The 17936-nt window shown below is 41.8% G+C and overlaps 1 long non-coding RNA gene across 1 annotated transcript in view; it reads left to right on the forward strand.

Annotated features, from left to right (window-relative positions):
- Positions 1-798: 798 nt before the first annotated feature.
- Positions 799-17936, forward strand: part of LOC117199385 (uncharacterized) — a 50681-nt gene continuing 33543 nt past the window's right edge. The window contains exon 1 of the long non-coding RNA XR_004480613.1: positions 799-843. This is a non-coding gene — a long non-coding RNA (uncharacterized LOC117199385). The remainder of the gene's footprint in view (positions 844-17936) is intronic.

Genomic DNA, 17936 nt, shown 5'->3' on the forward strand with positions numbered 1-17936 from the left:
GGTGTTTAAGTCTCACCAACGTAGTCTTTTTTATTTTATTTTTAAAATTTATTTTATTGAAGTATAGTTGATTTACAATGTGTTAATTTCTGCTGTACAGCAAAGTGATTCAATTATACATATATATACATTCTCTTTCATATTATTTTCCATTATGGTTTATCACAGGATATTGAATATAGCTCTCTGTTCTAGACAGTAGGACCTTATTGTTTATCCATCCTATATATAACAGTTTGCCTCTGCTAATTTAAACTCCCAACCATCCCTCTCTCACTCCACCCTCCTCTTGGCAACCACAAGTCTGTTCTCTGATAGAGAACGTAGTCTTAAGTACAGCGTTTAAATAAATTCCTTCACTAGGGAGGCCTAAGCTGTGTTCTGAAGTAAGCACTCTCCCCTTTGCTGGGAACCCTTTCCCAGGTCCCCACTCTGCCCATTGGCCCTATCTGCAGTCTGTTCCTTTTCCCATAGCCCTGAATGCAGCTGGGAATGAAGGATTAGGAAAGGAACTGATGTTCAATGAATGCACTAAGGAGCACTTCCTGCACTCTCATCATTGGGCAACTGGTGCAGAAAACGCGTTCCCTTCCCATGCCCCCACCTCCACCCCTGAACTTGACCAAGTTGGGTGGTTGCACCATAGAGACAACATACACTTCAGTTGTGAAAAAATATGAAGTGGTTAAGAATTTGAGGAACTGGTTTAGATAATAAGTGCCATAGGAATCAGAGAAAGGTGAGATCCGTGGGAACTAAAAGGATGGGGAAATTTTGCTAGAGAAAATGGGACTTGACTTGGAATTTGAAGAGTGGCTAGTTTGGATTGCAAAGATGCTCCAGGTGAGAAGAGAGAGTCTGAAATGGGGTTTCTATTGCAGAGAATGGGGAGGTAGGTGGATTCATTGGGTGGGTCTGGTTATCATGTGGCCTGGGGGACAGGTAAAGCCTGAGCTCTGGGCTGAGGACCTGCTGGGGACTTCCAAGCAGGGCCGGTGGAATCAGAGTTTCAGGAAGATGACTGCTGGCAACAGTGGGTTAGCAACGAAGAGGAGAGAGCCTGGACAGTGGAAAACCTTCTCCTGGGCCCAGTAGTCCAGCCATGCTGTTGGAGGAGGGTTTCATCTGAGGAGGGCAGCCAGAGCGGACAGGCTTGACCAGATATGGGGTCTGAGAACTGATTGCACATAGGTCAGAAGTTTAGAATGTGACTGTGTGGTGGGGTCCCTGGCAATGGCATGCAGAATAGGAGGGAACTCTGTGTCTGGTCTTTGGTGAAGGAACCAAAGAGCTGGTTCAATTGTAAAGCTTTGAGGGAGAGTGTGCACTGGTGCTCCGAGGGCCAGGGCCTCTGTCTCTCAGTCGCTTCCCTGCTTTCACGATCACCCAGGATTGCTTCGCTGTTTTGGTGCCACCCTGGGCTGGAGGAGATTTCATGAGGCCATCAAAGGGCCTGTGACTTCCATGCCAATCCTGACACTGATTTGTCCTGCTGCTCCCATGCTTTCTTGGGAACTGGGTATGTGTGATGAGGTGCTTATCAGCCTAGACACAGCATGTGGCTCTTTCCTCCTTGGGCATAGGGAACTCTGCATCACTGCTGTTTCCCAGAGCTCTGTTCAGGAAGAGCCTAGGTTCCCTTTGCTCTCCATTTTTTCCAACCTATCATCATACTACATGCTCTTCCCCAGCACACACACACTCACACACACACACACACGATATGAACACACTCTTTACTTTTCTGCATCTCCTTCAGCTCTTCCTTGATCCAGGCAAGAAGGTATTTATCTAACCCTGGGGTAGGGTATGTGGGCGGCTTTGCTCTTCTTCACATCGCATCTTTCCAATTATTTTGCCTAAGCCAGGGCAGAGCATTTGAATCAAGAACTGACTCCTGTGTTTTCCACTTTTTGCTGTGTCATCTCTTCCCTGTGGTAATTAATAACACATCAGGAAGAGTAGGAGCAATAAGAAATATTACGGAAAAATCCTGACGAATAATTCAATATATGAAGCAAATTTTGGGATGGGACTGTATCTTGTGATTTTACTTAAAATTGTATTTTCATTATTATCCTGTCTTATCAAATATTTTTCTAAGACATAATTTTTTTTCATTCATAATTTGTTTTTAATTTGGCTTTTCAGCATTTACCCAACCCCCCCATGCCATTGTTTTCTTTTTTCTCTATTTTTTTAACGTCTTTTTTTTTTATACAGCAGGTTCTTATTAGTCATCAATTTTATACACATCAGTGTGTACATGTCAATCCCAATCGTCCAGTTCATCACACCACCAACCCCACCCGCCCACCGATTTACCCCCTTGGTGTCCATACGTTTGTTCTCTACATCTGTGTCTCAATTTCTGCCCTGCAAACCTGTTCATCTGTACAATTTTTCTAGATTCCACATACATGCATTAATATACAATAGTTTTTCTCTTTCTGACCTACTTCACTCTGTATGACATTCTCTAGATCCATCCAAATCTCAACAAATGACCCAATTTCTTTCCTTTTTATGGCTGAGTAATATTCCATTGTATACATGTACCGCATCTTCTTTATCCATTCGTCTGTTGATGCGCATTTAGGTTGCTTCCATGACCTGGCTACTGTAAATAGTGCTGCAATGAATATTGGGGTGCATGTGTCTTTTTGAATTATGGTTTTCTCTGGGTATATGCCCAGTAGTGGGATTGCTGGATCATATGCTAATTCTATTTTTAGTTTTTTAAGGAACCTCCATACTGTTCTCTGTAGTGGCTGTATCAGTTTACATTCCCACCAACAGGGCAAGAGGGTTCCCTTTTCTCTACACCCTCTCCAGCAATTGTTGTTTGTAGATTTTCTGATGAAGCCCATTCTAACTGGTGTGAGGTGATACCTCATTGTAGTTTTGATTTGCATTTCTCTAATAATTAGTGATGTTGAGCAGCTTTTCATGTGCTTCTTGGCAATCTGTATGTCTTCTTTGGAGAAATGTCTATTTAGGTCTTCTGCCCATTTTTGGATTGGGCTGTTTGTTCTTTTAATATTGAGCTGCATGAGCTGTTTATATATTTTGGAGATTAGTCCTTTGTCTGTTGATTTGTTTGCAAATATGTTCTCCCATTTTGAGGGTTGTCTTTTCATTTTGTTTAGGGTTTCCTTTGCTGTGCAAAAGCTTTGAAGTTTCCTTAGGTCCCATTTGTTTATTTTTGTTTTTATTTCCATTACTCTAGGAGGTGGATCAAAAAAGATCTTGCTGTGATTTATGTCAAAGAGTGTTCTTCCTATGTTTTCCTCTAAGAGTTTTATAGTGTCCAGTCTTACATTTAGGTCTCTAATCCATTTTGAGTTTATTTTTGTGTATGGTGTTAGAGAGTGTTCTAATTTCATTCTTTTACATGTAGCTGTCCAGTTTTCCCAGCACCACTTATTGAAGAGACTGTCTTTTCTCCATTGTATATCCTTGCCTCCTTTGTCACAGATTAGTTGACAATAGGTGAATGGGTTTACCTCTGGGCTTTCTATCTTGTTTCATTGATCTATATTTTTGTTTTTGTGCCAGTACCATATTGTCTTGATTACTGTAGCTTTGTGGTATCGTCTGAAGTCAGGGAGCCTGATTCCTCCAGCTCCGTTTTCTTCCCTCAAGACTGCTTTGGCTATTCGGGGTCTTTTGTATCTCCATACAAATTTTAAGATTTTTTGCTCTAGTTCCGTAAAAAATGCCGTTGGTAATTTGATAGGGATTGCATTGAATCTGTAGATTGCTTTGGGTAGTATAGTCATTTTCACAATATTGATTCTTCCAATCCAAGAACATGATATATCTCTCTATCTGTTGGTATCATCTTTAATTCCTTTCATCAGTATCTTATAGTTTTCTGCATACAGATCTTTTGTCTCCCTAGGTAGGTTTATTCCTAGGTATTTTATTCTTTTTGTCGCAGTGGTAAATGGGAGTGTTTCCTTAATTTCTCTTTCAGGTTTTTCATCATTAGTGTATAGGAATGCAAGAGATTTCTGTGCATTAATTTTGTATCCTGCAACTTTACCAAATTCATTGATTAGCTCTATTAGTTTTCTGGTGGCATCTTTGGGATTCTCCGTGTATTGTATAATGTCATCTGCAAACAGTGACAGTTTTACTTCTTCTTTTCCAATTTGTATTCCTTTTATTTCTTTTTCTTCTCTGATTGCCGAGGCTAGGACTTCCAACACTATGTTGAATAATAGCGGTGAGAGTGGACATCCTTATCTTGTTCCTGATCTTAGAGGAAATGCTTTCAGTTTTTCACCATTGAGAATGATGTTTGCTGGGGGTTTGTCGTATATGGCCTTTGTTATGTTGAGGTAGGTTCCCTCTATGCCTACTTTCTGCAGGGTTTTTATCATAAATGGTGTTGAATTTTGTCAAAAACTTTTTTGGCATCTATTGAGATGATCATATGGTTTTTATTCTTCAATTTGTTAATATGGTGTATCACATTGATTGATTGGCATATATTGAAGAATCCTTGCATCCCTGGGATAAATCCCACTTGATCATGGTGTATGATCCTTTTAATGTGTTGTTGGATCCTGTTTGCTAGTATTTTGCTGAGGATTTTTGCATCTATATTCATCAGTGATATTGATCTGTAATTTTCTTTTTTTGTAGTATCTTTGTCTGGTTTTGGTATCAGGGTGATTGTGGCCTCATAGAATGAGTTTAGGAGTGTTCCTTCCTCTGTAATTTTTTGGAAGGGTTTCAGAAGGATGGGTGTTAGCTCTTCTCTAAATGTTTGATAGAATTCCCCTGTGAAGCCATCTGGTCCTGGACTTTTGTTTGTTGGAAGATTTTTAATCACAGTTTCAATTTCTTTACTTGTGATTGGTCTGTTCATATTTTATGTTTCTTCCTGGTTCACTCTTGGAAAGTTATACCTTTCTAAGAATTTGTCCATTTCTTCCAGGTTATCCATTTTATTGGCATACAATTGCTTGTAGTAGTCTCTTAGGATGCTTTGTATTTCTGCGGTGTCTGTTGTAACTTCTCCTTTTTCATTTCTCGTTTTATTGATTTGAGTCCTCTCCCTTTTTCTTGATGAGTCTGGCTAATGGTTCATCAATTCTGTTTATCTTCTCAAAGAACAGCTTTTAGTTTTATTGATCTTTGCTATTGTTTTCTTTGTTTCTATTTCATTTATTTCTGCTCTGATCTTTATGATTTCTTTCCTTCTGCTAACTTTGGGTTTTGTTTGTTCTTCTTTCTCTAGTTCCCTTAGGTGTAAGGTTAGATTCTTTAGTTGAGATTTTTCTTGCTTCTTGAGCTAGGCTTGTATAGCTATAAACTTCCCTCTTAGAACTGCTTTTGCTGCATCCCATAGGTTTTGGATCATGGTGTTTTCATTGTCATTTGTCTCTAGGTATTTTTTGATTTCCACTTTGATTTCTTCAGTGATCTCTTGGTTATTTAGTAATGTATTGTTTCACCTCCATGTGTTTGTGTTTTTTACTTTATTTTTCCCTGTAATTGATTTCTAATCTCATAGCATTGTGGTCAGAAAAGATGCTTGATATGATTTCAATTTTCTTAAATTTACTGAGGCTTGATTTGTGACCCAAGATGTGATCTGTCCTGAAGAATGGTCTGTGCGCACTTGTGAGGAAAGTGTAATCTGCTGTTTTTGGATGGAATGTCCTATAAATATCAATTAAACCTATCTGGTCTATTGTATCATTTGAAGCTTCTGTTTCCTTATTTATTTTCATTTTGGATGATCTGTCCATTGGTGTAAGTGAGGTGTTAAAGTCCCCCACTATTACTGTGTTACTGTCGATTTCCTGTTTTATACCTGTTAGCAGTTGCCTCATGCATTGAGGTGCTCCTATGTTGGGTGCATAAAAATGTATAATTGTTATATCTTCTTCCTGGATTGATCCCTTGATCATTATGTAGTGTCCTTCCTTGTCTCTTGTAACATTCTTTATTTTAAAGTCTATTTTATCTGATATGAGTATTGCTACTCCAGCTTTGTTTTGGTTTCCATTTGCATGGAATCTCTTTTTCCATCCCCTCACTTTCAGTCTGTATGTGTCCCTAGGTCTGAAGTGGGTCTCTTGTAGACAGCATATATATGGGTCTTGTTTTTGTATCCATTCAGCAAGCCTGTGTCTTTTGGTTGGAGCATTTAATCCATTCACGTTTAAGGTAATTATCTATATGTATGCTTCTATGACCATTTTCTGATTTGTTTTGGGTTTGTTTTTGTAGGTCCTTTTCTTCTCTTGTGTTTCCCACTTAGAGAAGTTCCTTTAGCATTTGTTGTAGAGATGGTTTGGTGGTGCTGAATTCTCTTAGCTTTTGCTTGTCTGTAAAGCTTTTGATTTCTCCATCGAATCTGAATGAGATCCTTGCCGGGTAGAGTAATCTTGGTTGTAGGTTCTTCCCTTTCATCACTTTAAGTATATCATGCTACTCCTTTCTGGCTTGTAGAGTTTCTGCTGAGAAATCAGCTGTTAACCTTGTGGGAGTTCCCTTCTATGTTATGTGTCATTTTTCCCTTGCTGCTTTCAATAATTTTTCTTTGTCTTTAATTTTTGCCAATTTAATTACTATGTGTCTCGGCGTGTTTCTCCTTGGGTTTCTCCTGTATGGGACCCGCTGTGCTTCCTGGACTTGGGTGGCTATTTCCTTTCCCATTTTAGGGAAGTTTTTGACTATAATCTCTTCAAATATTTTCTTTGGTCCTTTCTCTCTCTCTTCTCCTTCTGGGACCCCTATAATGTGAATGTTGTTGCATTTAATGTTGTCCCAGAAGTCTCTTAGGCTGTCTTCATTTCTTTTCATTCTTTTTTCTTTTTTTTTTTTTTTTTTTGTGGTACATGGACCTCTCACTGTTGTGGCCTCACCCGTAGTGGAGCACAGGCTCTGGACGCGCAGGCTCAGTGGCCATGGCTCACGGGCCTAGCCGCTCTGTGCATGTGGGATCTTCCCAGACCAGGGCACGAACCCCTGCATTGGCAGGTGGACTCTCAACCACTGTGCCACCAGGGAAGCCCCCTCATTCTTTTTTCTTTATTCTGTTCTGCAGCAGTGAATTCCACCATTCTATCTTCCAGGTCACTTATCCGTTCTTCTGCCTCAGTTATTCTGCTGTTGATTCCTTCTAGTGTAGTTTTCATTTCAGTTATTGTGTTGTTCATCTCTGTTTGTTTGTTCTTTAATTCTTCTAGGTCTTCGTTAAACATTTCTTGCATCTTCTCGATCTTTGCCTCCATTGTTTTTCCGAGGTCCTGGATCATCTTCACTATCATTATTGTGAATTCTTTTTTCTGGAAGGTTGCCTATCTCCACTACATTTAGTTATTTTTCTGGGGTTTTATCTTCTTCCTTCATCTGGTACGTAGCCCTCTGCCTTTTCATCTTGTCTATCTTTCTGTGAATATGGTTTTTGTTCCACAGGCTGCAGGATTGTAGTTCTTCTTGCTTCTGCTGTCTGCCCTCTGGTGGCTGAGGCTACCTAAGAGGCTTGTGCAGGTTTCCTGATGGGAGGGACTGGTGGTGGGTAGAGCTGACTGTTGCTCTGGTGGGCAGAGCTCAGTAAAACTTTAATCCGCTTGACTGCTGATGCTGGGGCTGGGTTCCCTCCCTGTTGGTTGTTTGGCCTGAGGCAACCCAACAGTGGAGCCTACCTGGGCTCTTTGGTGGGGCTAATGGCAGACTCTGGGAGGGCTCATGCCAAGGAGTACTTTCCAGAACTTCTGCTGCCAGTGTCCTTGTTCCCACAGTGAGCCACAGCCACCCCCGCCTCTGCAGGAGACCTTCCAACACTAGCAGGTGGGTCTGGTTCAGTCTCCCTTGGGTTCACTGCTCTTTCCCCTGGGTCCTGATGTGCACACTACTTTGTGTGTGCCCTCCAAGAGTGGAGTCTCTGTTTCCCCCAGTCCTGTCCAAGTCCTGCAATCAAATTCCACTAGCCTTCAAAGTCTGATTCTCTAGGAATTCCTCCTCTCATTGCCACACCCCCAGGTTGGGAATCCTGATGTGGGGCTCAGAACCTGCACTCCAGTGGGTGGACTTCTGTGGTATAAGTGTTCTCCAGTCTGTGGGTCACCCACCCAGCAGTTACGGGATTTGATTTTGCTGTGATTGTGCCCCTCCTACCGTCTCAATGTGGCTTCTCCTTTGTCTTTGGATGTGGGGTATCTTTTTTGGTGAGTTCTGGTGTCTTCCTGTCGATGATTGTCCAGCAGCTAGTTGTGATTCTGGTGTTCTCACAAGAGGGAATGAGAGCACGTCCTTCTACTCTCCCATCTTAGTTCCAATCCTTTTTAAGGTCTTTATTGGAGTATAATTGCTTTACAGTGGTGTGTTAACTTCTGCTTTATAACAAAGTGAATGAGCTACACATATACATATATCCCCATGTCTCCTCCCTCTTGCGTCTCCCTCCCTCCCTCCCTATCCCACCCCTCTAGGTGGTCACAAAGCACCGAGCTGATCTCCCTGTGCTATGTGGCTGCTTCCCACTAGCTATCTATTTTACATTTGGTAGTGTATATATGTCCATGCCACTCTCTCACTTTGTCCCAGCTTCCCCTTCCCCGTGTCCTCAAGTCCATTCTCTACATCTGCGTCTTTATTCCTGTAAGACATAATTTTTAATGGCTGCATTATTTATTTAACTACCTTTCTGTTGTTAGGATTCATTGTGTCTTAGTCTGTTAAGGCTCCTGTAACAAAATACCACGGAATGGATGCCTTATATAGCAGAAATTTATTGTTCACAGTTCTGGAGGCTGGAGGTCTGAGGTCATGGTGCCAGCATGGTCAAGGAAGAGCCCTCTTCCAGATTGCAAACTTCTCTTTGTATCCTGACCTGGTGGAAGGAGGCTAGGGATCTCTCTGGGGCCTCTTTTATAAGAGCACTAATCCCATTCATGAGGGCTCCACCCTCATGACCTAATTACTTCCCAGAGGCCCCACCTGCTAATACCATCACTTTTAGGGGTTAGGATTTCAGCATATGAATTTTAGGGAGACACAAACATTCAGATGATAGTACTTTTGTTTCCAAGGTTTTTTTCTTTATTTCAATTTCAAGTAAGTGAGTGATGAAAAGCATTGCACGTTAAGTCTTTGACTACATTTCTCTTTGTTTTCTTAACATGGATTCCTACAGAGGAATTGCAGAGTCAGAGCACATAAACATTTGAAGGACTCTTGATAATTGTGTCTAAATTGCCTTCCAGTTAAGTGGTTCCAAGCCCTCCAAACCACAGCACCTATTTATTCGCACCGTCAGCAGCTTTATTATACTGAGTGTCATCAGTTCTTAGAATCTTCTCTATTTTGAGATTCCATCTCTCTGTGTAGTTTTAAGTGGAATGTCTTTATTTGTAGTCAGGTTGGATATTCAAAAAGTATTGGGAAGCTCTCTGGAGAAGTGTGGGTTTGGGTTTGTAGGGGAAGAGGGCAAGCGCCTTGATAGACTCAGGAAGGGATTACCGTGGGTACCCAGGAGGGCAGGTGAGAATGTGGGGTGAGAAATGGGAAAATGAGAGGTTGGGCATGGTGGTAGGGTGGGAGGTCTTCCTGGGATGAGGGGATGGAGTCAGGATACCCAGGTGCCACCCAAACCTCAATTACTTGAGAATCTCAGCGTAGTCACACTCACTTTTATTTTGCAGCCACCGTATTAAAAAAATGAAACCTCCCTGGTTTTTTTCTAAGTAAACGAGAAGACAGGAAAACTGTGAGGCTGACATACAGCACATTCCAAGCCGGACCCATTTGCTGGATTAGCAGTAGATCAGCACAAATTATGGGCATTTAGACGTGTTAACCTCCCTAGATGCCCTTGATCTTCCCCCTCCTGATTCCTGAAACACCACTTAACACTCTCAGTCAATACCAGAAAACATATGGTGAGGATAAACACTACCCCATAAAGAATCTCACCCCTGCTCTTCACAGGACATTAACTGACCCATACTGGCACCCCTAGGGGGAGGCAACAGCAAATTGTAATGGAAAAGTTACTATCTTCTTATTTAACTTTCTATATGAGAAAAAGATCCTTTGGATGTCTAAGAACAATAAGAAAGTGTGTGTGTGTGTGTGTGTGTGTGTGTGTGTGTGTGTGTTGGGTCTTTGTGTTCTATCCCTTTCTCATTCTCATGCACACGTGATGCTCTGACTGTTGTTGCTTTGGTATAAGGGCAGCCTAATTGCAAAGGTGGGGAGAGGAGTGAGTACCTGGTGTATTTTGAGAATCATCCGAATAATTTCCCAAATGAAGCCTGAAATTTCACCATTGGTCAATCATCTCCCTGTGTCAAGTGGTACCCCTTCCTCAGGGAGTGCCTGTGTCACAGTAAGACTTGGGGAGTCTCTTAGCATGGATTAGTTCATCACTTCCCACTCTTTCCTCAAAGAAGAAGCCACCTTAGAAGCAGGGGTGCTCTGGTGACCTCCTGGGGATGGATGGCAGCACTGGCCCTTTGGCCGAGGGCTCTGTGCAGACAGTGTTCTCTAGTGCAGGCCTTCCATTCTCCATCCTGAGTCAGTGGTTCCCAGGACTCGGGGACTTTGCTTTCCTGTTCTGCCTACCTGTGGTGGGCAGAATGATGGCTGCAAATCTGTCCATGTCCTGAGCCCTGGAACCCATGAGTGTGTTAGATTACATGGTAAAGAGAATTAAGGTTGCAGATGGAATTAAGTTTGCTAATTAGCTGACCTTGAGTTGGGAAGAGTACACTCGATGATCCAGGCTCAATATAATCATAAGAGCTCTTACTAGTGGAAGAGGGAGACAGAAGAGAGAGGACCAGAGAGAAGACTGAGTGGGAAGGGGTTGGCCTGATGTTGTTGGCTTTGAAGTTGCAGAAATGGGACCATGAGTCAAGGGATGCAGGTGGCCTCTGGGAACTGGGAAAATCAAGGAAGTGAATTCTCCCTTAGAATCTCCAGAAGGAATGTACCCCGTGACGATACCTTGATTTTAGCCTAGTAAGACACATCTTAAACCTCTGAGATCCAAAACTTTAAGACAATAAACTTGTGATAATTTGTTACAGCAGCAAAAGGAAATGAATACAATGCCCAAGATATCTGTTCTCAGCCTGAGACCCCAGTCGGGACATTGACTGAGTTCCCAATGTCACAACCCATCTAAGGTTGTCCTTAGTCTCTTGGCTGGTATATGCTGGTTATTTGGTAGAAGCTTATAATTGCCAGGAATGGGACACCTGGGAAGATGCTGCAGAATATCTCTAAACTGGACAAGCTGGGTTAGTGAGGAGATGGGAAAGATACAGGATGATACTTTGAGACCCGATGCATTTTTAACCTCATAAATAGTCTTTTTGTGGTCCCTGTTTAAGTCATTCAGATCCGCTGTCCATTTGAAATCCTCCTTGTGTTCTGTTCAGCCTAGGCAGTTACTCCAGAAGGTCTGTGCTATTTAGAATGCGGAGAATCATGAAAAGAAGATTTTTGTCTTCAAAGCATTGGGCTGACTGGAAACATGTATTCATTTATTTATTCAATGCAAATTAACTTAAAGTTTTTGGTGTTTAAGCTGGCATGAGAATACATACGTCTTGCTCAGGAAAGGCAAACTCGTGGGAAGGTTCAGCTTAAGGACATGGGATCTGCCCTTGAAGTACTTACCCTCTAGTTGAGGAACTGAGACAGATTAAAAAAAACAACCACCCTGATGCCGTTATAAGGAAGATTGTGACAACTCCCCAAGAAAGGTATTAGCAGGGGGCAATGTGAGTTCAGGCGATCAAAGACAAATGGATATGTTGGGACGTTGGAACCAGTCTTTAAAATGGGACAGATCATTTATTGCAAAGGTTCATCTTTCTTTGAAAGGAATTTAGTATTCAGGGCAAGTTCGGTTTGAGAGACAAGTCTCAGTGCAGCCACAGGAGCACACCAGCCTTTACCCCGGGGGCTAGAAGAGCTAAACACATTTTTAAAATGGGTTTACTTTTTTCAGGTTTCCTGATAATGATGCAATGTACAATAGCAGCGTACCGTTCTTGAACAAAGGATCGGGGCTCTAAATACAAATGGTCAGAGTGTAACAGTGTCCTAAGGATGTGGCTCATAGGAGGGCAATTCCAGAGCACTTACAACTGAGTTGCTTTGTTGTCTAAGCTCAAGTAATGAGCCAAGCAAGTATCTGTGAGTCATCCTACTTCTGTTTCCAAAACAGACTCACTGACCTAATTTAAGAGGCATTAAAAGGGACGAAGTTGACATTTGCAAATATATTTAACTTATTTGTCTTGCAGGCAGAGAACATGTTGGGACAACTTTCAACTGCATTATGTGTGGTCCAGGAGCTTTGATCTCTTTATGCTTGCTTTATGTTGAAAAAAAGCTTTGAACTATTCTGCAATAATGAATATAATAGACGCTTGTTGTAATGGGTTGGTATGAAATTGATTTGACTCTACCGAGGGTCAACTCTTGTCTCCTGATGAATCCCTCACGTGCTGTAAAAGCCTTTTGCCTCCCAGTAACCTAAGAGAAGAGTGTTAGTCATTCTTCCTATGTTCAGCTCACGGAGGGATATTTTCCATTTGTTTCTCCTTCAAGTCTTTGATTAGATAGGGTATCTGTGCCAGAATGGCTGTTGCATTGGCCAATGCAAGTGGAGGTGATGTGATTCCCATGCCTCTTCCTCTACGTGATGTTTTTGAGTTGTAAATGAGCTTTTTGAGCAACGCTGGTGATTTTGACATGATGCTTTTGCTTATGACTGTTCCATCGATCAGGGAAACTAAAGCGAAACCTAAAAGTAACAGTCTCTTGGATTTGTATTGTCCATGGATCACAGATAGGTTTAGTTTGATTTTACTTGCCACTTCAGAGCACATAAAAAGGAAATCTTGTGTTTGATCAGCTGAGCATCGCTTTCTGAGCTCTTTGCCCAGGCTTTCCAAATTGGCTCAAAGAACTGGGAGCTCTACAGCCCCTGAGATCCCACCTTTGCTGGGCCTTGGGACTCAGAGCCAAGAGTTCCTGAAGTGGGGTGGCATGCACCAGGGGTCACTGTGACCCCTTGCCATTCTTCAGGAGACGGAACAAGGCTGGAGCGCATATGTGTGCTTCCACTAAGCAGGGAGAACTTTCCTTTTTCTCCTACTTCCTTTCCTGCCTCCCTCCTCATCCTGGTCCTTTCATATTCCCAGGCTTCTGGCCATGTGGCATCACCCTCTCAGAAGTAGAGAGGGGTATTTGGGAACAGAGCGCTCGTGGCTCCAGGTTTCTGTCCCCGTCTACACTGAGACGGCCCTGTGTGGCATACAGGAGTCTGCCTTGGTTTTGCCAAACACTTGTCTCTCTTTTGAGAAACGCTTATCCCATGGGATGGGTCATGCGCACCCACTGGATTTTCCATCTTCTGAGTGAGGCTAACCCTCTACAGTTGGTGCTGTGTTGAGAAGGGGGTGAGGGCGAAGTGATGCGCCTAGGTAATAAGTGTCTCCCCTGTGCTGGGTGGGTGGGTGGGAATGTGTTTTTATGATTTAGGGAGTGTGGCTGTAGACATAAATGGTGAAGACTGGAATTCCAACAATGAGACACTGGTCTTCAAGAAACTCCAAACAATCTCCTCTCACTGGATTGACTTTCACATCAGGAAGATCGGTTTGGGGCCTGAAATCCATTCACAGTGCTCCTTTAATGAGAAAAATAGGGACCTGGGATGAGGGAGGCCTGTTTCGAGCACAAATAGCTATTATTACAATTTTAGATAGCCCAGTCTAACAGAAGGCCATGTGATTGAAAGGAAAGATGATAGAATCTCAATATGAGCAGAGCCTGAGAATGCCCTCTTTCTTCTAGTGCTGACTGTCTAGTTGTGCTTGTTATCTAACCCTGTAATTAGGATGGCATTCAGAAAATATGAGGAAAGTTGGTATTCTTTTCATAACCCCCAAATCTTTGCATTGCTGCATGAAACTTTTGGCTTCAGTCTTTCCCTGTTCATTAACCATGCCAAAATTTTTAATCTAACACCACTGTTAAAGAGTGGCAGGCTTCCAGGGAAATATATCAGCCAGGCTTATTAATTTCATGCCAAGTGCTGGAGGCGTGAATGTAGAGAACGCTGTTTGACTTTGGATAATAGGAATCAGGCAGCTTAAAGGCAAGGGATAAAGATCAGGAGCCCTGGTCTCAAGAGGAGAAGCAGGTGCAGGCTTCAAGCAAGGCCTTCAGGCCCAAAGGGGCAGCCCATGCTTAAAACAATCTGCAGTGCATTTTTTTTTTTTTTAATTTGGCGTGTGTCTCTCACAGCTTAACAGACCGCTGCTCCACAAAGAGGGGTAAACAGAGAAAGGGAAATTAAAAAGGGAAGTCCCAAGGTAGACAAAAACAAATTAGGGCAAACAAATTACACAGAGTCAACAAATAAACAAGGGAACATCTGTGAATATATTTCTTGGATTTTCTGATTCTGAACGCAACCTGAGAGATGGTAGCGGGAGGTGAGGATTTTAAACTGGAGCAAAGTCCTTTTTTGGAGGGAACGAGCGAGCTGATCACAAAAAGAGGGAGAGGTACCTGATTCTTGGCAGGATGCTGCTGGGGGAGATCAGAGATTCCCCAGGGGCGCCGAGCAGCCTAGAGCAGTGACCCCAGGTGAGCTGGTCTCCTATCTCCCTGCTGACCCTCTCTCTCCCTTGGAGGACTGTCGATGCTGTAGTTTCTGCTGAGCTTCACATAGGAAAGGGCTGTAGAAGTAGAAAGAGGTTGCAGTCCACTCACATCAGCAAGACAAAGTAAAGCAAGCCACATTCCAATAGTGGATGTGTGCTCACCTAATCCATTTTCCACCTCTATTCCACAGTTACCTCTACCAGCCACTAGACACTTGCCGGGTGTTGGCTGGATAGTGGGACATATTTGAGTTGCTCCTTCTGGCAGTTTGGTTGCTACCGACACAATTTCCCTTTTATACCAAAGCTGGTGAGATGGGCTCAAGGTTATAAAGGAAGTTCAGCATATTGCATGCTGTTAACCGAAAGTGGAAACAGCGTTACTGAATTTAGAGACTATGTCTTTATCTAAAAAGTGGAAATTGGTTTACAGCATTGACCATGGATCTTCTCACTGTGGAGAGCAGGCAATTACAATACAGGAGTCAAGAAGTGATAAATATTTAATTTATTCCTTGCATAAACTCAAATGATACTCATGTAATTTCTAAAACTTCTCCATTTAGATTTTTTAAGCTTCGTGAAGTTTGAGGTTGCATAGGATCTGAACTACTGGTTTTTTTTTTGTTGTTTGTTTGTTTTTGTTTTTTTTTGCTACGCGGGCCTCTCACTGTTGCAGCCTCTCCTGCTGCGGAGCACAGGCTCCGGATGCGCAGGCTCAGCGGCCATGGCTCACGGGCCCAGCCGCTCCGCGGCATGTGGGATCTTCCCAGACTGGAGGACGAACCCGTGTCCCCTGCATCGGCAGGCGGACTCTCAACCACTGCGCCACCAGGGAAGCCCTGAACTACTCTTTTTTAATCTTACTGTTCTAAAACCTAATTTACCTATCCCATCTTTTATCTTCATCATGCAGGTGATAGTAACCTACTAGAAACGTTCAACAAGGTGGAAACTTTTTTCGGTAAATGCAAGAAGGAAATGAGAGCCCAATTAATTCTCTCACTATTCCTCACCTATATAATTTTGCTATATTGCTTTTTCATAAATGGGACAAAATGGGTGTGAGCTGTGCATTAGAAGAATTATACCAGACGTTGTTAATTTGCAGACATAAGAACGGTACCACTATATTAGAAACAGTCTAGCAGTTAGGATTTTGTCTATGAAGTAAGCAGTGTAGGGAGTAACAGTAAGCAGAAAATCAATAACTCATTCGATGGGTAGTGGGGACACCCAGGCACTTGACCTAGCTGAGGTGGGCATGTGATGTGACCTTTGTTGAAATATTTGATTTCTGTGCTGTAAAATGGGCAGAGGCATATTTGTTTCTTCCTAGTCTTTCAAGAAAAGGTAAGAAGTCCAGCCAGTCTCTATGAGACACTTTCAATTCTGGTCAGAAATTGGCTATAAAAATGCCAGCCTCCATTTATTATTAATTCTCAAGTCACAGGGCTGCAAGGGGCCTTATGAGGGCAACCTATTCTCACCCAGCTTGTGGTGCTCGTTATTTAGAATCTTGGAGAAGCGTGATGATGGATTATTCCAAATTCCTTTGTGTCAAGGAATTAAGATGAGGTACCCAATTACTATCAAAGCCCCACTAAAAACTCATCCTAGGATACAAGAAATCAATATCATCAAATATTTATTGTGCATCTATTGAGTGCTTTGTGTTTCATTTGTAACTATTTACTATGATTTAGAGCTCAGGTCTACAAGCTCTTACTAGCTTATTTAGTAACTTTTCTCCCCATTCAGGTTTCTGGTTATTTTTAACCTTTAGATTTTTCTATAAGCTGAATATGCTTCTCTTGAAAGAATTTGTAAGAAATCCAGGTTTAATGCCAATTCTGGAGAGAAGGCATGGAAAAAACTGCAACTTCATAGGAAAAAATATCACTTCAAAGGCTACTGCTACAGTAAACCTGAAAGGATAAACAGAATATGGTTTGTAATATTGTCATGGCATCACTTACATGAGAAACCTGATTCTGAATTAAACTGCAGTATTTGTTGTCCTATAAATCTTATAGAAAATTATTTCACTGTAATAGACATACCTCGTTTCCTTACGCTTTGCTTTATCGTGCTTCACTGATATTGCGTTTTTTAGATTAGAGATTTGTGGCCACCATACATTGTAAGAGGGTGGTTAGAATTTTTTAATAATAAGTACTTTTTAAATTAAGCTGTGTACATTTTTAAAAGACATAATGCTATTGCACACAATAGACTACAGTGTATTGTAAACACAACTTTTATATGCACTGGGAAACCAACAGAAATCGTGTGATTCACTTTATTGTGATATTCCCTTTATTGTGATGGTCTGAAACAGGTTTGCCTGTAATTATATTTTTAAAAACATAATTTGAGTAGCCTTGATGCAACCTATATTTACTCTGCTTGATGAAGTACCCAAACCAGCACTTAGTACATGCTACATAAATTCCATATCCCTTTAGGTCACTAGAGGTTATGGGGAGTGACGTGCTTAATATGAACCATGGTGTACCTGAGGGGAATCTATTTCCTAGGATTTCAAAGCACTTCAATGATTTTGCCAATCAGCATGTTAGTACTGTTTTTTTATCTAATTTCTCTGAATGGCTATGTACCTGGGAACTTGTTATTTTATCCATTATTCCATTTTAAAATTATAAATTAGAGCTGGAGGGAACTAGTAATGGTCCTTTTTTAATGTGTAGAAGGGCTTTGAAATCCTTGGAAGAATGGTGCTGTGGAAATTCAAGATGGTTATTAGTCTAATTAGCCAAATAATTGAATGAATCCAATTAGTTCTTAACTTTGTATTGCTTATAGCCTATTAAAAAGTAATTACCACTCCTGCTTTCGATTAAGATTGAGTAGCTAGTATCAGACTAACCTTCCTGCTAAGAGCAACTATAAAACAGATGTTTGAAGGCAACAAAGGGAAATCGAGGCAGCCAGGACTTGACAGGTCAAAGTTCCAAAGAGAAGGAAAACTCACTGAAGTGAGTCCTACATTCACTATCAATTTTTCCTTATAGAGCAATTGCCAATTGTAGGGCAGGGCACAGAGTCTGGACAGAAACTTTGCAGCAAGTGTGCTCATTAGGCTGGGAGTCAAATATTAGAGTTCAAGATTCCCGGGGCAGCCAGGGCTTGAGGATCTTAGAGATCTTAGAGGAAAGAGTGCTGTAGGATACTGAGCCCAGTATCCTGCCTGTAATTTCTCCTTGGGTCATTTGTCACATCCTAAGAAGTACACGCTTGGAATGGGATGCTGATAAA

Source organism: Orcinus orca, chromosome 12 (assembly GCF_937001465.1).
Source record: "Orcinus orca chromosome 12, mOrcOrc1.1, whole genome shotgun sequence".
NCBI classification, from domain to species: Eukaryota; Metazoa; Chordata; class Mammalia; order Artiodactyla; family Delphinidae; genus Orcinus; species Orcinus orca.